We start from the raw sequence: 21,738 nt of genomic DNA on the forward strand, positions 1-21,738 counted from the left end.
TTTGGTCTGAGATACTTCCTAGCTGTGTGACCCTGGGCAAGTCATTTCACCTCTGCCTGCCCCAGTTTCTTCAACTGTAAAATGGGGATAAGATTAGCATCAACCTCTTGGGATTGCTATGAAGATCAAATTAAATAATATCTTTATAGTGCTTAGCACAATGCTTGACATATAGTAAGCACTATGTAAATGTTAGCTATTATTATTATTATTATTATCATCTCAGAGGCAGGAAGTAAAAAAATATATGTGTGGATGGACTAGGCAGAAGGTGTATGTGAGTTTCAATTTTGTTGCAGATAGACATACACACACGCACACTTACTTCCCATTTTGGACAGATGAGAATGGGCACTTCAAATATGGTGATGATATCGTGATCCAGATTTCCATTCCTCCAAGTCTTAGCAATCAACAATCTTGATGAGTTCCTGTGGCCAATAGAACTCATGCCCTAGGAGCCAACCATCCTAGACTGAGCAATTCTGCAATCAGTTAGTCTGGTCTTTGGACAGTAGTAATGGAGTGCATGGTCAGGCCCCCCACTTGCTGTTTTTCTGACTTAGTAAGATCTGCAGGAGTTCTCATGCTGCTGGCATGACCTTGCAGAGCCCAGGATCATTTCCACAGCAGGAAACTGCACTGGAGGAGGATGTTAGTGGAGGAAGAGGTGACAGTGTCCAACAAGGTCTTACGGTTATGGAATAGGTCAGTGTTCAAGGTCAAAGGCATTCACTGTGTAAGAAAAGAATTTTCCATTAAATCCAAAGGCAGAGAAGAAACCATTTAGCTGCAGAAAATGCTGCAAAGACAGAGTAGAAACTTGAGGATACTTACATATCTGATGTGGAACCAATTCTGGCTGACCATAGAAAGCCCCACCACCTGTCACTGGGCAGAGAAGCAGGTAATAACTCCTGTAACCATAAGACAAGCTAGAATGAGACATCTTAATGCTGCAGATACAAACAAAGTGCCTAAGTGAGGTTGGAAGGGATGAGAGACTTCATGAATGTACATCCAAAGCTTCATAGAGCTCTCAGTTCACCTCCCCCCACTACAATCCAACCCTCTGTCCTGGTCCTCCTGCCCTCGTCTTCACCACCACCACCCCTCACCCCCAGAATAGAAGGCCCCCCTCCACAGGAAGAGGAATGAGCAGCAGTAGCACAGCTTGGGAGGAAACTTTGAAGAGGCCCTAAAGACAACAATAGTCTTAATTTGATTTTGAATTCTGGGGCAGATTAACTCTGCAAGTGTTCTGGCTAAGCTCTACCTACTGGAGTTCATCATAACAATTCTCCTCTTATTGTACTGGCTGCCAAATCCCAGGCATCCAGGCTCTGTTCTTCAGATGCATGTCCACATGGGACTCACCTGAGCCCTGCTCGAGACTCCTCTGGAATGACGCAACCCAATGCATCTACTGCCTGATCCATTTCACTCACCACTTGGCCCATTTCATTGGAATATCTGCTCTACTATCAAAAATTCCACCTAACTTTCCAACCAGCAGTCCTAGTTGAAGTGAAAAGAAGGGTGGGTATGTATACTCCTCTCAGAGGTGGAGGGCTGCCTCTTCCACACATTTATTCTGGCAGCTTCCTTCAGTGACCTTTATTTTTTGGAGATCCATGCAATCCATGTATAACATCCCCCTTCCCCCAACCTTCCTTAGACCATGTTCAGCTAGCATTCCAGGCAACCACATGGAAGCTTGGGTTGGGCTTGCTTCTGGGCAGATTTGATAAACCAACCTTTCCCCCCATTTTAGAGCAGCCACAATATTCTCTGCCTAGTCCGAATCCAACATATGGAGGCTCAGTGAACCTTCTTCCAGTCTCAGGTGACTGAGGGGTTGATAGTAAGGAATGACAAAAAGTCTCCTGGTTGGCTGAGGAACCAGAAGGACTGATTATGTAGGAGAGACTGAGCCAGAGCCAAGGATGCACGCAAAAGTTTCTAGGAGAAGATGTCTCTTTCTGTCTTCCCTGGCAGTTTTTGAATGAAAAAGATTGTTGTGAGCTGCTGGGTCGGGGAGGGGTGACAGCAAATTGTATTTCCCCACCTGGCAGCCATGTGTCCATGAATGCATGGTGACTATTTCCTTCTGTGTTTATTCTTTTCTGCTATTAAGAATGAGTATTGTGAGATGGGGGCACCCAGGTAGAGACTGGAAGGTCCATCAAAGCCATAAGAAGATCCTCTCACCAGCAGCCAGAGTTGGTAGCCTCAGTAACCAAGTCAAGAGCCAGAACAGCAGCTGAACAAATTGATAACTCAGCCCTGATTGGCCCATCCATGAAGATTCTGGGCTCGACAAGGAGCCAGACCAGCAGTGAAGGGGAATGGTTTGCCCTGAAGTAGACTTTATGGGGACTCTTCAAAGAGAAAAAAGGCCTCCCAAGGCCAGGAGTCATGAGGTACTCCTTAGGCTCATGGATTCTCTACACATGTGTCTGACTGCTTTCCTACTTTAAATTTGAACCCACTCTCCCCAGGGACTCTGCATGTGTGTATGTTAAGGAGATTATTTTTTAACTATTGTTGCTACATATTCTCAGTAAATATACATGGATTGCATGGATCTCCAAAAAAAATGAAGGTCATTGAAAGAAGCTCTTAAAGGAAATGTGTGGAAGAGGCAGCCCTCTGCCTCTGAAAGAAGTATATCCACTCTTCCTCCTCACTTCAGCTGGGGCTACTGATTTTGTACACTGGGTTGGGGCTCATGAGCAGCAGTATTTGGAAAGCCCCACCTCCTCAAGGTTACCAAATGATAGAAACTTGAGAGCAGACATAGTCAATGGGACTCTGAGAACCTGGGCCACCAGTGTGAGAGGGAGTTGGGGAAACAGCCCAGAAAGCACATAAAATAACCTCCTCACCACATCATTTGCTCAACTTTCTCAAAGATTTTAGGATCTGGCTCATGGTTTTCTTCTCATTCTTGCAAAGGCTAAACCCTGACTCGCATTTTTCTACCTCTTCCTCAAGACTTTGTTCCAGTAACCATCCCCTCTCTTTCTTGCATCATCAAGCTCTACCTCCCCACTTGTTCCTTCCCATCTTCTTCCAAATAGGTTTGGGTCTCCCCAGTCTAAAAAGGGAAAAAGGCCTTCCTTTGACCCTTCATTCGCATCCATTCATCTACCGTTACCTCTTTTCCCTCCATTCATTGCTAAACTTGCTTTAGATTCTCCTCTATTACTGTATATAATGTTTTAAACACAAAAAGATTCAAATATAATGAATAGTATCACTTCAGGTTCTTCCACAAAGTACTCAATCTCTAAATGCACATAGAGTAGGTTCACCCTGAAGGGAGGGTCTCACCCGAAGAGGATAGAGGGAAAGCATGTTGGTATTGATCTCTCTGGCTCATTGTCCGTACCCCAGAATAACTGGTGAATTCTCTCAAACAAGACTTAGATGTGCCTTTTATATAGGGTCTTTCTAAAAAGTGTGTAACAGGGAAAGGTACTTTGTACATATGGGAATCAGGTATAAGACAGTAGTTTATTTCATCGACTACAGAAAATTATTAAAACAAAAAAAGACATATAATCACACACGAACAAATATGGAAACAAAACAATGATCCATCATATACATTATATTCTCCTGAAGAATAAAGACAACTTTATGGGACTGCTGAAATAGTATTTCACTTTCATATCTGACCTGTACCATCTAAGCAACTCACAAGGTCCACATCTGGCTAGCCAGGGCATGACTTGGGCTTTCTTAAGGTCACTAACCACTGGCCTGTGCTTATAGAACAAAACAGAGGTCAGTGGCCAAGGATGTAGGCTCCCCTGGACAAGTGCATGTGCTCTCTGCTCTGTACTTATAGCCACTGTGGGCACTTAGGGAGGGCAGAAGGAAGAGAAATCCCCTCTCTTCCCACACATTGATACAAGTCTAAAGTAGAGGAAATACTGGAAGAATTCCAGAAGAGAAAGTCCAAACTGTTTCTCCTCAGTGCCTCTTTTAGCCCACCAAGTAGGCAGCTCCTCCTTACTCTATAATATGTAAGGGAATGGTCCTTGAAAACCCAGTACCTGATCCCAGAAAAGGGAGTGACCCTGTATTAAATTAGCTATTAAAGATGTTGCCACTCCAGATGACCCCAATGATAGTCCATACCTCAGGATGACCTTTCAAAGTCAGTTCACCAAGTACAGAGAGGCAAAGTAAGAACTTGAACTCAAGCCCTGTGACTCCAAATCATGGGTTCGTCTCATCGTACCATGCCATTGATTAGTAGTGGATGCCTTCACAACGTCCCTATGTATTCTTCAAACCTCTGGTGATCTGGTACCTATTCCCAATGCTTTATTGAAACGACCATCTCAAGGTCCTCTTATCTTCTTTCTCTCGAAGCCAATGGTCTCTGTGTCTTATCCACTACTCTCTCCCTGTTCATCTTCAGAGATGTCCCCCTCTCCTGTTCTCTCCCTACCTCTCTAACCACTCCTCCGCCTCCTTCACTTATCCCTCATTTTCACAACTGCTTAACGTGAGAGCTCCCCAAAAAGCTATGCTCAACTCCCTTCTCTCTTTACACTCTCTTCCTTGGCAATCTCATTCATCCCTATACCTCATGTAAGCTCCTAGAAGGCAGGAACTGTCTCACTTCTCTATTTGTATCCCCAGTACCTGGTACCCAGTAGATGCTTAAAAATTGCTTGATAGATGATTTCTTTTATGTCAGAGGCAATTGAAGTCACAGGGTCACACAGCTAGTAAGTGTCAAGTGTCTGAGGTTGGATGGATAACTTTTAAACAGAGATCTCTACCCTTCACCTCTCTTCCCATCTGCAGAGCTGCATCTCCAGCACCCCTTAGGTTCCCTCAGCCTAAATGTTGTACCAGCCCCACCAATTAATTCCCTATGTTCAAAACTAAGCTCTGTGTCTTTCCCCCTAACAGAACTCCTTCTGCATGAGACAGTGCCATTCACAAAGTCTCTGCAACTTTGGCCTTGTCTTTGACTCTTATTTCTTCCTCACCTCTCACAGCTGATAACATGCCATGATCTGTCAATTCCATGACTACAACATCTCTCAAATCCATCCCGGTCTCTTTGCCACCTCCCCAGGACAGGCCTTTACTCACTACCTTCTGCCTGGGCTATAACAAAAGCCTTCTAACAGGTCTTCCTACTTGTACCCTTCTATCTGTCCTTTACACCACTGGTAAACTCATCTTTCTTATGGCTATATCTATTCATGCCAGTCTTCTAGACCAATGGTCTACAAACTGGGGCATGACCTCAAGAGGAATGTGGTATGACACCAAGGGGTATGTGATCAACCAATCAGAGAGGAGGAAAATGAGTTGCATCCTATGCTCCCCACAACAGCCTGGTCTCCAGCACAACCACACTCATCCTTAATCCATTGTTCCCCAACATTGCCCCAACTCCATCCCATCCTACTGTTGTGGAAGTTCCTAACCTTCCCCTTTCTGAGCCAGTCTTGAGCCACTCAGGGGAGTTATAACTTAACCTCAACCCAGGCTTCACAGCAGCAGTTATGCAAATATCATTGAGAAAATCCTGCTCCCCCTCTCCTCCACCTGGAAAAAAAGAAAATCTGCTAATGGGATGTGTGATCAGAAAAGTATGGACCTACTGCTCAAGACTTTAGGAGGCTGGACTCTAAGGTCCCTTCCCATGCTAGATCTATGAGTCTGTGATAGTGTAGGACTGGCCCTGTGATTTCACTGGGGACAGGGAAGTCCCAGGTGAGGAAACCAAAGCAGATTGGCACCTTCTCTGCAACTTCAATTCTTAGACAGTTGCCCAGAACACTGAGATGTTGAATAACTTGGCTAGGGTCACACAGCCAGGATGTATTGGAGGCAAAACTTGAACCCAGGCCTTCCTGGCTTCAAGGTCAGCTCTCTATCCATGACACTGTGCTCTCTTTCCATACCTCTAACACACTATTCAAAAATCTTCAGTAAGTCACTATAAGCCTACTAGTAAAATATAGACATCTTTGCCTGACATTCACAGCCCTCTATAATCAGATGTCTACCTACTTTTCCAGCCTTACCTCACATTACTCCCTCCACACACATTATACTCTGGCCAAACTGGTTTACTCTCTGCCACCACCAGCACCATGCCCAGCCATTGTCCATGCTGTTTCTTATGCTAGGGATTCCCTCCCAGCCTTCATCCTGGCAGTGCCATCCAGCCTCCCTTGAGACATCACATGGCATTTTGTTTTGTATTCCTCTATTGCATATGATGTATATTATCATTATATGTGATACTATCTTAAAACAGGCTTCAGAAGGGCAAGAACCATGGCGGATCTAAGCTCTGTCTCTCCCCAGTGCCTAGTGAGGTGCTCCACAAACAGAATGTGCTTAATAAATGTCTGTTGTACTTGGATTTCCCAAGTAGCAAAAATTCCTGACTGGTCATCAGCATACCAAGGAGTTGTCTCTGGCTGAGGCTTATGCTATTTGAAGAGTGGCAGGAAGAGCTAAGCCTGGAAGCAAGGTTGATGCCAGCCTTGAGAGTGCTTTTGACGCCTCTGAAGCCCTTAGAAAAATATTATTGTTAATATCCACTATAATAATTTCTATGTGCAACTTGAATTCTAGTAACATCTTCCATTGTTACCGAATGAGAAAATGATTTCTATTGAATACTGAGTTCCACATTCAAGAAAGTACATTCATTAAAGGGGCCGAGAGAGAGAGACAAGACAGCTTGCTGGGGGTTAATTGGGGCTGATTAGAACATTGAACTCTCAGGTTTAAATGATTGGTTTGAACCTAGCCTTAGATCAATTAGGGAATCATTATCATCTAATCACTTTAAAGTGAATAATTTCCATCTCTTTTCTTTTAGATTTAGCCGCCTCACAATGCTGCCCTATCCCCCCCTTAAAAATAATAACCAACATTCATTTGAATACATTCAATTTTAATTTAAATGTTTACAAAGAACTTTATCCTTTGGAAGCATAGGTTTTCTAAGTCCAAAAACTAAAGATAGTTTTAGTAGCTCCTTCCTTTATAACCGGCACCCCGCCCCAGGCCTCCGTACCAGGCCACACTGCCTTGGTCGTCATGCCAACGGGAGGAGCTGCTCTCCCAGCTCCAGCGAGACACGTAATCAGTGGGCTCTCCACCTCAATGGCAGTCTTAGGCATATTTGCAGCTTTCAGTTAATGATCTTGCTCTTGGTAGAACAAAAGGCTAGCCAGATGTTTCTCTGACATGATGTTGTTTTGAAGAATCTGGGTTCAAATTTCAGCCCAGTTAGCTCAGCCCCAATTAATCTGTTGACCAGAGTTTATTAAGTTCAGGGAACTAGTAGTGCCTTGCACACGGTAGGTGCTTAATCATTGTTTGTTAAATTGACAAACAGGTACTGTGATTGTATTTTCCAAATTCCAAATTGGCACACACAATCATATAAAAGATATTCCTTTTGTAAAATCTCATTAAAAGTACACTTCCTTTTCTTGAAACACTGTCTCAGAAACTCCAGGACTTTATCAACAGAGTTTTTGTTTTGTGCCAAAGCTTTAGAATATTATTTGCAAAAGCCTTCTTGTTTCCTTCTCTCAAGCCTTCATCAAGGTTACCTCAATACATGTGTAAATTATTCTCATAAAGAAAAGAGGCATATGGGTCAGTAGTTAATGATGTTTTAATTACCTTTTTCAGTAGTGATATTGCCTCTTTTCCAATCATTAGATACTCTTTTTTTTAGATATATCTTGAGACTCAATCCCTCCACACCCTCAAAATTGTATCACTTTCAGCAGAAAGATCTCCTCTGTGAAAATTCAGTCTAATCCAGCCGTTTTCTTTCATATAATTTCTACTTATTCATATAGCACAGGGCTGGTGGTGTTAGAGTGAATGAGGCAGTTCTACTGTCATTTCTGAAGAAAGGAATTTGCTTGCTATAGAAATTCTTGACAGATCTTTTCCATTTCTGATTGTTTGTGGTCTTCCTTTCAGTTTCATCCTTAATGTATTTGGGATGATCAGAGTCCGATTAGGTCTCTCACCAAACTTTCAATAAACATTTTTCTTCAACTGCTCCTCACTGTTTTATGAAATAACACTCTTTGCAATCTTCCACCATAACCTCCATTACATGTTACAAACTTTGCTAAATCAGTGACTGCCATACATCTCTGCACTTTTCAAGGAGATCAAATGTTTGCCAGCAAAGACAGTGTCTAGGGTTCTTTTGGTTTCCCCATTATGACAATTGATTTATATCAGGTTAGAGTTGCCTGGATTACATGCCATAACTTTTCATTTTTATTTATTTTTTCACATTTGGTATTGATATTTGGTCTTTAATCTAACAAGGCAACGAAATGATCTGACTTGTATACCGATTCAGAGACGACTACCACACTTATAACTAGTCATTTCTTGTTAGGATATAATCAGATTCATTTTTTGTGATGTTAGTGTTTTCCATGTCTCATGCCTCCCACCTCACTCCATAAGAGTGCATTATGATATATGTTTGTGACTTCTCTGTCCTCTATAAACCTTTGGCCTCTTTCAATTTCTTAATCTTGAACCATATTTTCCAACGTATTTTTTTGCCTCCCTTGCCTGTGCCCTCCTTCCTATTGAAGTCACCTGAGTATTAAAGTATCTGTTGATTTCCTTTGGAGGGTCTTGGTGACATTCTCTACTACTTGATTCTTTGCAACAGACACTGGTACATAAACTGCACTTATCTTAAGGGTGGCCTTTTAACAGATGTTCATACTGAACACCTCATTAGGAGATGACTGAGTGGATGTGAAATTATGTTTCTTATTGCCCAAGGAGCATGAGAAAATCTCACCTGCCTCTCCAAGGAAGACCAGTGATTCCTTCTTTCCGTTTAACTTTGCCTTCCTTTTTACTTCCTAGCTTCATTTAGAACAAAAATGGCCATACTGATATGATTTTGTTCCTCCAGTAGTAAGTTGACTCAGTCACTGGATGAGGAGCTCATATTTAGAGTACCAACAGTTAAGTTACTGTACGTAGACAGTCCAAGGACTGTGCAGTTCTAAACATCCCCTCTCCCCTTTTTCAGCTACTCTATCACCATCACTGCAAAAGGGGAAGGGGGGGGGGAAGCACATACTCAAGGGCCATTTTGTATTTGTCTTTGTTTTCAGGGGTTGCCATGGCCCAAGAATTCCTCAGCAAATGACCGCCCCAGTGACAGGGAGCCTCCCTGTACTTTGCCTGGCTGGGCCTCGGGAAGCAGATTCAGTCTGTTGCCAGGACCATATCGGAAGCCTTATAGCATGGTAGGACCAGCCAGAGCTTGTGCCCAGCTGGCATTGCCCTTGCAAACCACAGGGTTACCTCCATACCACAATGTGCCCCTGAAAGAAGACTTTGGTGAGAAACAACTTTCAAACTTCTTTTTTAAATTGTGCCTTAAAGAAGGTGATTTCTAATTCCCTTGGTCCTTGGGTTTCCATGAGGAGGAGAGACAGCCTGCATTCACCAGTTCCATTGTACTGTATCTGCTTTGTTTCTAGATTCAGCTACAGCAGGGCTTCTATTACTCAAATGGGGTAAATAAAGAAAAAGACGAGAGGAATTGGTGGGGGGGCCATCTTTTTTGTCCCTTTTCAGATGTGACTGCTAGAAACACAGAGGAATAGTAATAACAATAATAATATGAATAGCTCCCATTTCTATAGGGCTTTAACCAGCCGATAATTTGCCATGTGGCTTCTGTGACTAAGGCATTTTAATCGGGTAACCAAACCTGAAAGGGATAAGTCTGAGTTAGGAGTCTCCAGACACAGGCAAGCTAAACCAGAAGGTGAACCCTGGGGAGTACAGTGGAAAGCACCAGGAACAAAATATCAACAAGAAGACAAAAGGTCCCCCCAGCTCAAAAAACCCACTGTTCAGCTCTGCAGGCTGAAGTAATGAGGGAATGGCCCCTATGAAAATTCAGCAGTCTTCTGATTGCTGCGGCTTCCCTCAGTTCATTTTAAAGGAAAAGTTCAAAGTCTGCCTTCTGTTGCTGTCAGACATACTTTTCACACCTTCAAGGAAGGGAGCTCAAAATTGGTTTTGAAGTATCTTGCAGACTGAGACCGTTGCTTTTAACCACTTGAGTCTGCGCTTTTTAACAATTAGCTACTTATTTAAGAGTGTAGGGAGAGAACGGTCCCTGTGAACCCCATCCCCACCCCCAAGAAAGTGAAATGGTGTTTTCTCCTTTCGAATTCTGGAGGCTACTTCAATGAGTATGGTCAAGATTACTCTGAAAGAAAAGATTTTTCTCTACCCTAGGCCAAATCCAGAGACTAATACAATCAGCCGTCTTTGGTGATTGTTCTAAACTAAGGGTTCCAAACCTAGGGTCTGCACGTTGTTTTTTGTTTTTGTTTTTGTTTTTTTTTCATATTTTGATAACAGCATTTCAATATAATTGATTCTTCAATATATTCTTCAATATAATTGGATTCTTTTATAATCCTATAGATTTTATTTTATGCATTTTAAAACCTGATTCTGAAAAGGGGTCCCTAGGTTTGGCTGTACTGCCAGAGGAGTCTGAGAAACAAAGGTTGAGAATCCCTGATCCAAACATACTGAAAGAGAAGACTGGAGCCCCATTAGCAATGAAAGTTAAGTCATATTGGGCTCAGGAGAAGGAACATGTGTATACATATATACATATACATACACACGCACACACATTTAACATATAAAAAGGCAGCATAGTGTAGTGGAGAGAGCACTAAATTCTGAGTCAAAAAACTAGGTTCAAATCCTGGCTCTCCTACTTACTAGCTGTGTGGCCAATGGCAAATCTCTTTCCTTCCCTGGCATTCAGTTTCTTCATCTACAAAATGGGGAAGAGGATATTGAACTAGATGACTTCTGAGGTCCCTTCTACCTTGAAATCCTATGATACTAAAAATAAATATGTGTGTATAATTTATTTTAAGTTACGAAAATGTCCTCTTGCCCTATACATCTGCCACTATTTCATGGGAAAGCTCTTATTTATTTTATACAGAGAATCTGATTTATCCAAATCTGTTACCAGGTGATGAAATAGACACTAGTCTTGAATAGTTTCCGATTCCACAGAATCACAAGAACTTGGATTTAGAACTTAAGGAATCTGAGAGGTTATCCAGTCCAGAGGTGCTAAACCTGAAGCTGGCAGGCAGCCTACATGCAGCCCACAGCATTCCCAAATGTGGCCCAGACCTGATTAAAATGTAGATCCTATCTGATTGTAATGTGTCACTATATTAATTTTTCAAAAAGAAATGCATAAACATGCATGGTTTTCTAAATCAATATGTGGTTCACAGAGATCTTTATTTAGGGCTTAGTGGCCCCTGTTGCTTTTTTAATTTGACCCCACTTAGTGCGACTCCCTCCTTTTACAGGTGAGGAACCTCAGCAGAGAAATGTGAAGGTACTTCCTCCAAATCTTGTAGGATATAAGTAGCTGAACCAGGATTAGAACCCAGGACCCTTTGACTCCACATCCAGTGGTCATCCCACTGCATTTTGAACATTAGCTTTAGAAGTGTAGAATGTCTGTCCAATAAGCTGTAGCATGGTGGAACTCGAGTCTTGCCCTTGATCCATACTGGCTGTGTGACTTTGGGCAAGGCACTTCTCCTCTGTCTGCCTCAGTTTCCTCATCTGTAAAATATGGATAATAACAGCACCTACCTGCCAGGGTTGTCATGGAGATCAAATGAGATAATATAAGTAAAGTGCTTTGCAAATCTTAAAGTGATATATAAATACTAGCTAGCTAATGTCATCTCTCAGTGCCTGGAGCGACTCTCGAAGACTAGAAGTTACAGGTGACTTGATGGTGGAAGAAGTTTCCATAGCAAGGGTTCCACCCACAGATAAAGTCACAAAATGTAAAGACTGTAGCATGTAGAGAGCACTGTAAGGTGTGAAGGAAACCATGTGGATCTGTTCCAAACGCCTGTCTCCTGTTATATTGATTGTTCTCTGCCTTAATTATGCTGACTGAAGAAACCACCCATGTGGCATCTTTGAACCTCACTACTTTGAATAAACTGTGATTTAATTCATGGACATATTTCAACTGCTAATACCAAATTGTAATTAATCCAGTATGACAAATATCTATTGATCACTTCCATGGGTGAGGTGATTAATTGTTAAGGACCTTATTTGCAAGGTGTCTCCCCATTAGATTGTGAACTCCCTGAAAGCAAGGACTGTTTTGGCCTTTCTTTGTATCCTCAGGTCTTAGTAGGATGCCTGCCACACAAGAGATGCTTAATAAATGCTTGCTGACTTGACTATGCTAGGCACTGGAGATACAACCTGTGTGAGGCTTTGGGAATGAATGAGATTGCAGAGAGGAGCCACACAGAACCAATGGTCATTTTGTATTTTAATCTGTCTCATGATTTTGCACTATTTCACAAACCCACCACAAAAGGTCTTCTATCCTTATTATGGCGTAGAGTATTTCTGAAGGCTCTGCTAGTTTTACTTATGTATTTACAAGCTCTGGCAGCTTCTCGCAAGCTAGGAAGTCTTTGACTTTGGCTCCAGCCACAGACTGGATATCTCTTGTATGTTGCCCAATGTAGCTAAACAGGGAGAGGCTTGTCCCCAGGCAGCTGGCCACTGGGTGGTGATTGTTTGGGCCACGACATCTAATGCCTTCTAGATGTTCCTTAAAAAGCAGTGAATATCTCATTTAATCCCCACAACAATCCTGGGAGATAGATGCTATTATTATCCCCATTTTACATATAAGGAAACTGAGGAAGAGAGAGATTAAATGACTTCCTCAAGGTTACACAGACAATACTTTAAGAATCCATGACTTCATCATTGTGAGCAGGCCCTCCTCTGATGAAGATTTGGACCCCTCTATGCTGTAGTACATGTTCTTCGTGAGTAGCTACGGCCAAAGCATTTGTATCCCCTCACAGCCGGCCCAACAATGAGCCTGTCTGCACTTAGCTGAGCATATCCTGAGACAGCAGAGAAGCTTTTTCAGGCTGTGTGAGCTTGCATTCCTCTGCTGTCACCTTTAAAAACCCAAGATCATGTCTTCAATCCAATGAAGCAGTAGAGAAAGAGTAAGAGTGTTCTCTGCAAGTGAAACATTCCAAATAAACATTTCCTTCGATGTCATGGGAAAAGCATTAGACAGAAAGTCAGGAGACCTAAGGACTAACCGTCGGGCCTATTTCCTCTTGTATAAAATAAGATGGTTGGACCAAATGAGCACTCAGCTCCTTTCCAGCTCTAACAGCATTCCTGCATGTAGGCAAGGCAAATAACATTCCCATTTGAAAGTTCAGAAAGCTTTGTAGTATAATTTGATATCTAGTACTGGTGGGCTTCCTTCTTTCCCATGTCTTATGATTACTGGCAACTGATTAGATATGGGGTGGGGATTGGTATGGTAATAAGTGAGTATGAAGGGTCAGGAGTGACTTCCAGATTGCTAATGTGGGTAAATAGAAGGATAGTGAATCAAAAATGGATCAAAACAGATCTTCGTTTCTGCTCCTCAGTTGTTCAGTATAGTCTAAGAACTCAAGAAAAGTAATGAAAGAAAAGGAATAATTAAAATGATTGGGTACTGGTTAAAAAATAGAGGCCAATCAATGGACCCTACTAATTACACAACATACAAAAGCCAACAAGCACAGTATCTTAGTGATTGATAAATCTAGCTATTAGGGTAAAACTCACTATTTGACAAAAACTTCTAGGAAAACCAAAAAGCTATTTGACAGAAATTAGATATAGACCAGTATATTATAACATATCAAGATAAGCTCCAGATGGATACGAGTTACACATAAAATCATAAGCAAATGATCACAAATATTAGAGAAGCAAGGAAGAAATTATTTTCTAGATAGATGGATAGGGGGAGAGTTTATGGCCAATAAAGGATAAAGAGGGTCACAGAAGATAAGGTGGATAATTTTGATTATATTAAATTTAGGAGTCTTGGCACAAGATCCCAACTTTTGGGACAAGAACTCACTATTTGACAAAAACTTCTGGGAAAACTGAAAAGTAGTTTAGCAGAAACTAGGTATAGATAAATATTTCACACCGTATACCAAGATAAGATCAAAATGGGTACATGATTTAGAAATAAGGGGTGATACCATAAGCAAATTAGAGGAGCATGGAATAGTTTATCTGTCAGATCTATGAATAAGGGGAAAATGTATGACCAAACAAGAGACAGAGAGCATTATGGGATGTAAAATGGATAATTTTGGTTACATTAAATTAAAAAGGTTTTACACACACACACACACACACACACACACACACACACACACACCAATGCAGCCAAGATTAAAAGGAAAGCAGAAAACTGGGAGGAAAATTTACAGCAAATTTCTCTGATAAAAGCCTCATTTCTCAAATATACAGAGAACTGAGTTAAATTTATAAGAATGTGAGTCATTCTACAATTGATAAATGGTCAAAAGATACGAACAGACAGTTTTCAAAAGAGGAAATCCAAGCTATCACCCATCAACATATGAAAAAATGCTCCAAATCACTAAAAATTTGAGAAATGCAAAATAAAACAATTCTTAGGTTCCTCCTCATACTCATTAAAGCAACTGTGTGACTTTCCATTTCATAGACATCAGATCGGCAAAGTTGACAAAAGGCAAAATGACATATGTTGGAGGGGCTTTGGGGGAAAGAGGCAAACAAATGCTGTTGGAGCTATGAATTGGTCCAGCTATTCCGGAAAGAAATTTGGAACTATGCACAAAAAGTCACTAAACTATGTATAACCTTTGACAAAGAAATGCCATTATTATGCTTATGACAGAAGATTAAAAGGGAAAAAACACCTATATTTACAAACATGTTTATAGCAGCTATTTTCATAATAACCAAAAACTGTCCATTAAAGGAAGGGACACCAACTGGGGAATGGCTAAACATCATCTCAAAAATCTTAGTGAAGGTTCAAGCTAATGAAGCTTAGAATTGCACTTAGGCTTTTGGAATACCCTGTAGATGAATGTAGTGGATTCGTACCATAAGACAGGACAAAATGAATGGTTTCAGAGGAAACCGGGAAGACTTCTATGAGCTGATGCAGAGTGAAGTAAATAGAACCACGAAAACAATTTAAACAATGACAACATTTTTAAAACAAACAACTTTGAAAGATTTTAGAACTCTGATCAGTGCAATGATAAACGGTAATATAAAGCATGTTAGCCATCTCCTGCCAGAAAGGTGATGGACTCAAGAGACATGTATTTTTGAACTTGACCAACATGGGTACTTATTTTGCTGAACAGTATATATTTGTTACGAGAGTTTTCTTTTTCTTTTTTTAAAAAAAATTATTCAACGGGAAGGAGGAAAGAAGAGTGAAAGATAATAAATGCTAGTAAAAATAAATACATGGTTTATTTTTAAAAGAAAGATAATGGAGAATGAGAGAGATACTGTAGCTGTAGCATTGCAGAAAGCCGACTATTACCTTCATTTTTTAGAAAAGGAAAGAGAGTGGAGTCTACAGACTTCAGGGCAGTGAGCTTGGTGTCTATATTCTATAAGCCTGCTTTCCTTTGGCCTACTGCCTAATTTCTTTTTTAGCTCTCTGCTCAATTTTCTTATACGTAATGGTCTTTCTGCCTGATTTCTTTTCATTTCCCAGACTGATTTCCTTTCTGAACACTGCCAGATTTCTTTCCAGATTTCTACCTGACTTCTTTTTAGAATTCTGATTCATCTATGTTGTCCTTTGCCTGATTTCTTTTCAGTCTCCTACCCAGTTTATTTTTATCTCACCCACTTGTACGCCTCACTCTCCATTCTGCAACCAGGGAAACATGCCCAGGGAGGGGCAGAGTCAGGGCCGAATTGGGGCCTGGGCAGGGAGAAGCCCATCCAGAAATAGAAAGGAGAGGAGGGGGATATTGAGTTTCCAAGCAGTTGTAGGGAAGGGGGCAAAGAGGGAGGAGGAAACAGGGAGGAGGGGTTCTGATATAAAAGAAACTCCCCTTCCCCTTGGGCCTGGAGCCCTGGATCTCAGTACCCTCTCCTATCTTCTACCTGTAAGGAGGTTCCAGGTAAGGGGTGCAAATTTCAGCACTGGGGGAAGGGTGGTGAGGGATAGAAGAATCAATGGGGAGAACTTCTCTAGTACTGTTGGGCAGGGTTGAGGCAGGGAAAAGGTGTGTGTGTGTGTGTGTGTGTGTGTGTGTGTGTGTGTGTGTGTGTGTGTGCGTGTGCGTGTAAGACTGACAGAGACTGAAAGACAAAAGCAGAGAGAGAGCATGTTTGCAGATAAGAATCAGAAATCTCAAATAATAAAAAAAGTTAATTTTTAATTATTAAGTTTTAAATACTACTTCAGTTTGTGTGTTATTTGTTTCAAAATATAATTTTTAAAAAGAATTAGAAAATGGTGGTTACCTTTCTATCAGAGATTATTCTTTTCTTTGGAAGTGAATTTATGCCTCAGATAACTTTTGAAATGATATAATTTCTTTCTATTTATAACCCAATTCAACAAATGTTTATCAAGCACCTACTAAGTGCTAGGCATTTGGGTAAAAAAGCAAAGATGGAAAAAACAACAGTTCCATGCTTCAGAGACAAACGACAAATGATGGAGGGGCTGCCCAAAAACAGGCACACTAATGTATTCAAGAGCCTTGTATTCTAGTAGGAGAAGACATGAACCCAAATAACTGAAATAAAAGTTAGGATGTGATAAGTGCATAGGAGAGGCCAAACTATTATAAATAGGAAAGATTTTCATCTCATCATAATGCTGCCAAAATCTTAAGACCCTTTCCTTTTTTTAGGCTTTTCCTAGAAGCATTAGTATTTTAACACTTTCTAAAATAAATATAATTCTAAAACATTGTGGTTGAAGCAGTGTAGGCTTCCTAAATTATATCTCTAGATCAGATGGATTCTGATCCGGAAGGAAATGAAAAGGCTACTTGAGGCTGTTAATGTGTTATTAGTTGATATTTGTAGAGGCAGATATACAAATTTATTCTGACAGCCCAATTGCCACACTGCAAATATAATTAAAGTTTTCAATGGTAATGGGAAATATTTTCTCTCGTTCAAAGCCTTAATATTTCCCCTTTTGAAATGTTACCCCAAAGGCAGCTAAACAAAATGTTTATATAGGCAGCCCCTACCTAACATAGTTAATTGGTTTCCATGAAAACATGGTGTTAGGTGAAATAACATTACAGGTGGGGACAGTTAGTGCCATAGAAACAATATTATAAATGTAAGGATGACACAGTAGGGGGTTATGACAACATGGTAGGGTTTGGTCATACTGGATAAGCAATATTATCAGGAATGTTGTTGACCAGGGCAATGCCGTACAGGATATGCCAGGATTGAACTCCCCACCCCCTTTACTTATTGAATATCTTCTTATCCATTTTCTAAAGCCCAACTCAAGTACTCTTTCCTACAGGAAGAACTCTCTCCTCACCTCTTGGACCTTACCTACCACTTTCCTATACCTCTTTAATGCACTTTAATTGTTGATGTTATTGTTGGAACTGTTGTTTCAATCATGTCCAACTCTTAGTGACCCCGTTATGAGATTTTCTTGGCGAAGATACTCAAGTGGTTTGCCATTTCCTTCTCCAACTCCTTTTGCAGATGAGGAAATGGAGGCAAACATGGTTAAGTGACTTGCCCAGGGTCACACAGCGAGTAAGTGTCTGAGGCTGGATTTGAACTCAGGTCTTCCTGACTCCAAGCCCAGCACTCTATCCACTGTGCTACCTACCTGCCCAACCTGTGATAGAGCCTTCTGAACTCATATTGGTCTGATCCACCAGTCAGGCACACTGTATCTTGACTCCAACACAGTGATGTCATTTTGGTCCTCTTCAAGAACCAAGGACAACAGTCAGCCAACCAACTAACTAGCTACACTTATTGTGTTATATCGTGATTTTAGTTATCTAAGGTGGTAGCGTGCCCTTCCTACTACTGTGAGCTCCACATGGAGAGTGGCTCTGTCATAGACCACTTTTCTATCTCCTCCAATTCCTCATATAGTGTTTTATACACCATAGGCACATTATAAATATTTTGAATTAATGGATAGTATTATTAGAACCAATTGTTATTCTTGGGAGTGGATTGTTCCTCTTCAGAAGAAAGGGAAAATGAAAAAAAGAATAGGTTTCTTTTGAAACAAAATAGAAGTATCATTTGTGTAGTTATGAATATTCCTAATTTAATGAAGATTTATGAGAGATATTTCAGACACTTTTTATATTTGTCTGAGACTTTTATTTCCTTAAAATAATTCATACAAATGGTTACAGTTGCAAATATGATTTTAACCAAAAATGTCACTAGCTTACCATATTACTGGGAAGGAATCAATGTAGGTGATAAAATACTGCTACTCTTCAGCAGTCAAGTGCCTCTTTGCAAATATATACAAATATAAAGTGGTGACCAAAAGCGTAATGCTCATTTATACAAAACCTCTATTTTCCTCAAAATTTCTTTGCTGTTGTTGTCTTTATTTGGAAAGAAGGAGAATTCATGCCCAAATCAGAAGAAATGTTATTTCTTTTGTTTACTGAATTAATCTTAAAAACAAGACAATCAGGTAGAAAGAACAATGCATTGTGTGGCATAGAAAGAAAGTCCTTATGACTATATTCAATTCAATTCTGCCAGCAATGAATGGGCTGGGAAATTTGACTTCCATTCTTAGAAAAAATTCTAGAACAAATGGCTAGTTAGTGACACTCTAGAAAAGCATTGGGTGATTCTGACAAGCTTAATCATAGATCAAGAATATGCTATAGCTATATTTTAGCCAGACATTAGGAAAGCATTTGGCAAAATCTCTTGTGTGATGGGGCACAGGAAGGTGAACTCAGAACAGGTCGAATAATACTGATCTAGTAATTGTTCAGTGGCAATTTGGAATGAGGTATCCAACGGCACATCCCAGGGATCTGTCCTTGGCCCTGTGTTGTTTAATATTTTTATCAGTGACTTGGATATAAATGTATCAATGGCATGCATATCAAATGTGTAGCCGATACAAAGCTGGGGAGCAATAGCTAACATGCTGGATGTCAGAATCAAGATCCAAAGAGATCTGACAAACTAGAAGACTGGGTTGAATCAGATGAGGTGAAATTTATTTTTGATATGCTTTATTGATTTCTTTTGTCCTGATATTAGTCATTTCTGGGCAAAAAAAAAAAATTAAACCCTTGCATCCCCTTACTCTTCCTCTATCCTCCCTAACCTTCCCTTATAACAAAGAAAAATAATTAAGTAAAACCTTTCACACAGTGATTGTAGACATTGTAGATGTTCTACCTTAGTAACATGCCTAATCATCTCTGTTGTGAGGAGCGAAGCATCTCTATGTTTTCTCCAAGATTATTGGTTTTTCAATTACTCAGAGTTCAGTTCCCTTTTAGAGATCTTCTGGTTTATAAAGTTGTAATCACAATAGATAGTATTCTTTTGGTTCTGTTTATTTAATTCTGCATCTGTTCACGCAAATCTTCCCATGGTTCTCTGAGTTCTTCATATTCACCTTTTTCTTACTGCACAATGTTCCACTATGCTCATATACCATACTTTTTTCATCTACTTCCCAATCTAGTAAAATGAAATGTAATAAGGATAAATATAAAGTTGGATATTAAAAAATCAACTTTGCAAACACAAGATGGGAAAGACATGACTGGACAGTTGTTCTGCTGAGGAAGATGTTGGGGTTGTAGTGGACTGTAAGCTCAGTATGCATCAATGGTGTGATGAGGCTATCAAAAAAACTAATGTGATCTTAAGAAAGGTATGGTGTCCAAAAAGAGGGGGTGATGGTCTTACTGTCCTCTGCCCTGATCAGACCACATCTAAAGTGTTCTGTTAAGTTCTGGATAGCACAGTTAAAGAGAGACATAGATAACCTTGAGAAGGTCAAAAGGAGACCAACCAAGATAGTGGAGGGCTTCAAGATCATGCCATATGAGAAGCCATTGATGGAGGTGGGGAGGTTGGTCTGGGAAAAGAAAAGGATTAAGGGGGACATGAGAGATTTCTTCAAGTATCTGAAGGGCTGTCTAGGATCAATAGAGATGTAACTATCCCAGAATGGAATGTATGGCTTTGGTAGGTGGTACGTTTCCCCTCATGGGGGCCATTCAAATAAAGGCTAGATGACCATTTGTCAGGGCTGTTGTAGAGGAAGGAAAGATTTCTGACACCTGAGCTTTCTCCTAAAAAAAAAAAAAAAGAAAGAATTTCGAAAAGTGTGGGGGTGGGGAGGGACAACATGGGAAGAGTGTGTATCCAGCTTGGGAGATAGCCTGTGCAAATACCCAGAAGCGGGACATAAAATGTCAAGTCTAAGCAATCGCTAACAGACACATTTAACTGGAACAGAGAAGGCATAAAGAAGAATACTATGAAACAAGGGTTGGAAATACAAGGCAGAGACAGACCGTGGAAGGCTTTAAATGCTTTTGTATTTTGTTCCTATCTTACAAACTTGATTTTCTATGAATTCACCCATTTTGTCCATTCAATCCGCCAGGGATTTAATAAGACCAAAGATTCAGAGACAGAATAGATCTTAGAAAAGATCGAGTCCAGTCTCCTCACTTTTCAAATGAAGAAACGGGACCAGAGAAGGAAAGGAACTCACTCAAAAGCACACAGGTGGCAATATCAGTGCTACAAGCTGGGCTCTGAACCCAATTCTCCTAGTCCTAGGTTATTAGAGACAAGACTTCAACCCAGGAGTTCCTGACTCTGTCCCCAGTGCTCCATTCACTACATCATATCATTTTTCATAAGGGAGCTTAGCGTCACTTAATGCTATCTCACTCTGATACTATAGAAAACTCTCCAAGATATAAAGAAGGCAATAGAATCTGGACATTAAGGATTAGAGTCAATACTTCCTATTTTAAATAAAGAATGATGTGATCAACCTTTTTCTCCCCTCTTCCGAAATATGATAGGATAATCTGATAGTATCTGTTGAAAACATCCTTAAATACAGAGTGGCCCAAAAGTCTTGCTGTAGTCTAAAGCTTTGAGCTCTTTCTCCCCTTCCCTTCCCTTCCCCCTATGTTTTCTCCCAGCTTTGTTTGGTCCCTACAAGGGAAAAGACAGGAAAGAGATTAAGGAAATTCCAATAGGACAGAGGGCCAAGAAGATAGTGCTTTCTAGTAATTATTTTGGAGGGGGGAAAAAGACTCCATTTCCCAAGAGTACAGTAAGACAAACCACCTGCTTCAAGTCTAAGAAAATTCATTGAAAATGAACACACAGCTCACACATCATGTGGTGAGCTTTTAATAGGTTCATCTGCAATTGGAAAATTTAGGACTGAGATTTGGACCACAAGCTAAGGATGGTTTTGGCCAGTGGTTCAAAATCAGCTTGAGGACCTGATTCGGGCCCCGCCCGGCATATCATGCTGACCCCTGGGCTAAATGATGACATTTAATGCAAACCCAAAAGCAATTAGCATACACTTACCAAGTGCCAAGCTCTCTGCTAGGCTCTGGGGACAGAGAGATAAAGCTCAAGGAGCTTACTGAGGGGAAACAACACTCACCCAGGTAAATAAATATAAGGTGCTGCAAAAGTCATAGTGCCATTTGAAGCTCCCAAAAGTCTTAATGCAATTTTAAGTTTTTAAAGCTT

The sequence above is a fragment of the Vombatus ursinus genome, unplaced genomic scaffold (genome assembly GCF_900497805.2).
Source record: "Vombatus ursinus unplaced genomic scaffold, bare-nosed wombat genome assembly UNPS02015152.1, whole genome shotgun sequence".
Lineage (NCBI taxonomy): Eukaryota > Metazoa > Chordata > Mammalia > Diprotodontia > Vombatidae > Vombatus > Vombatus ursinus.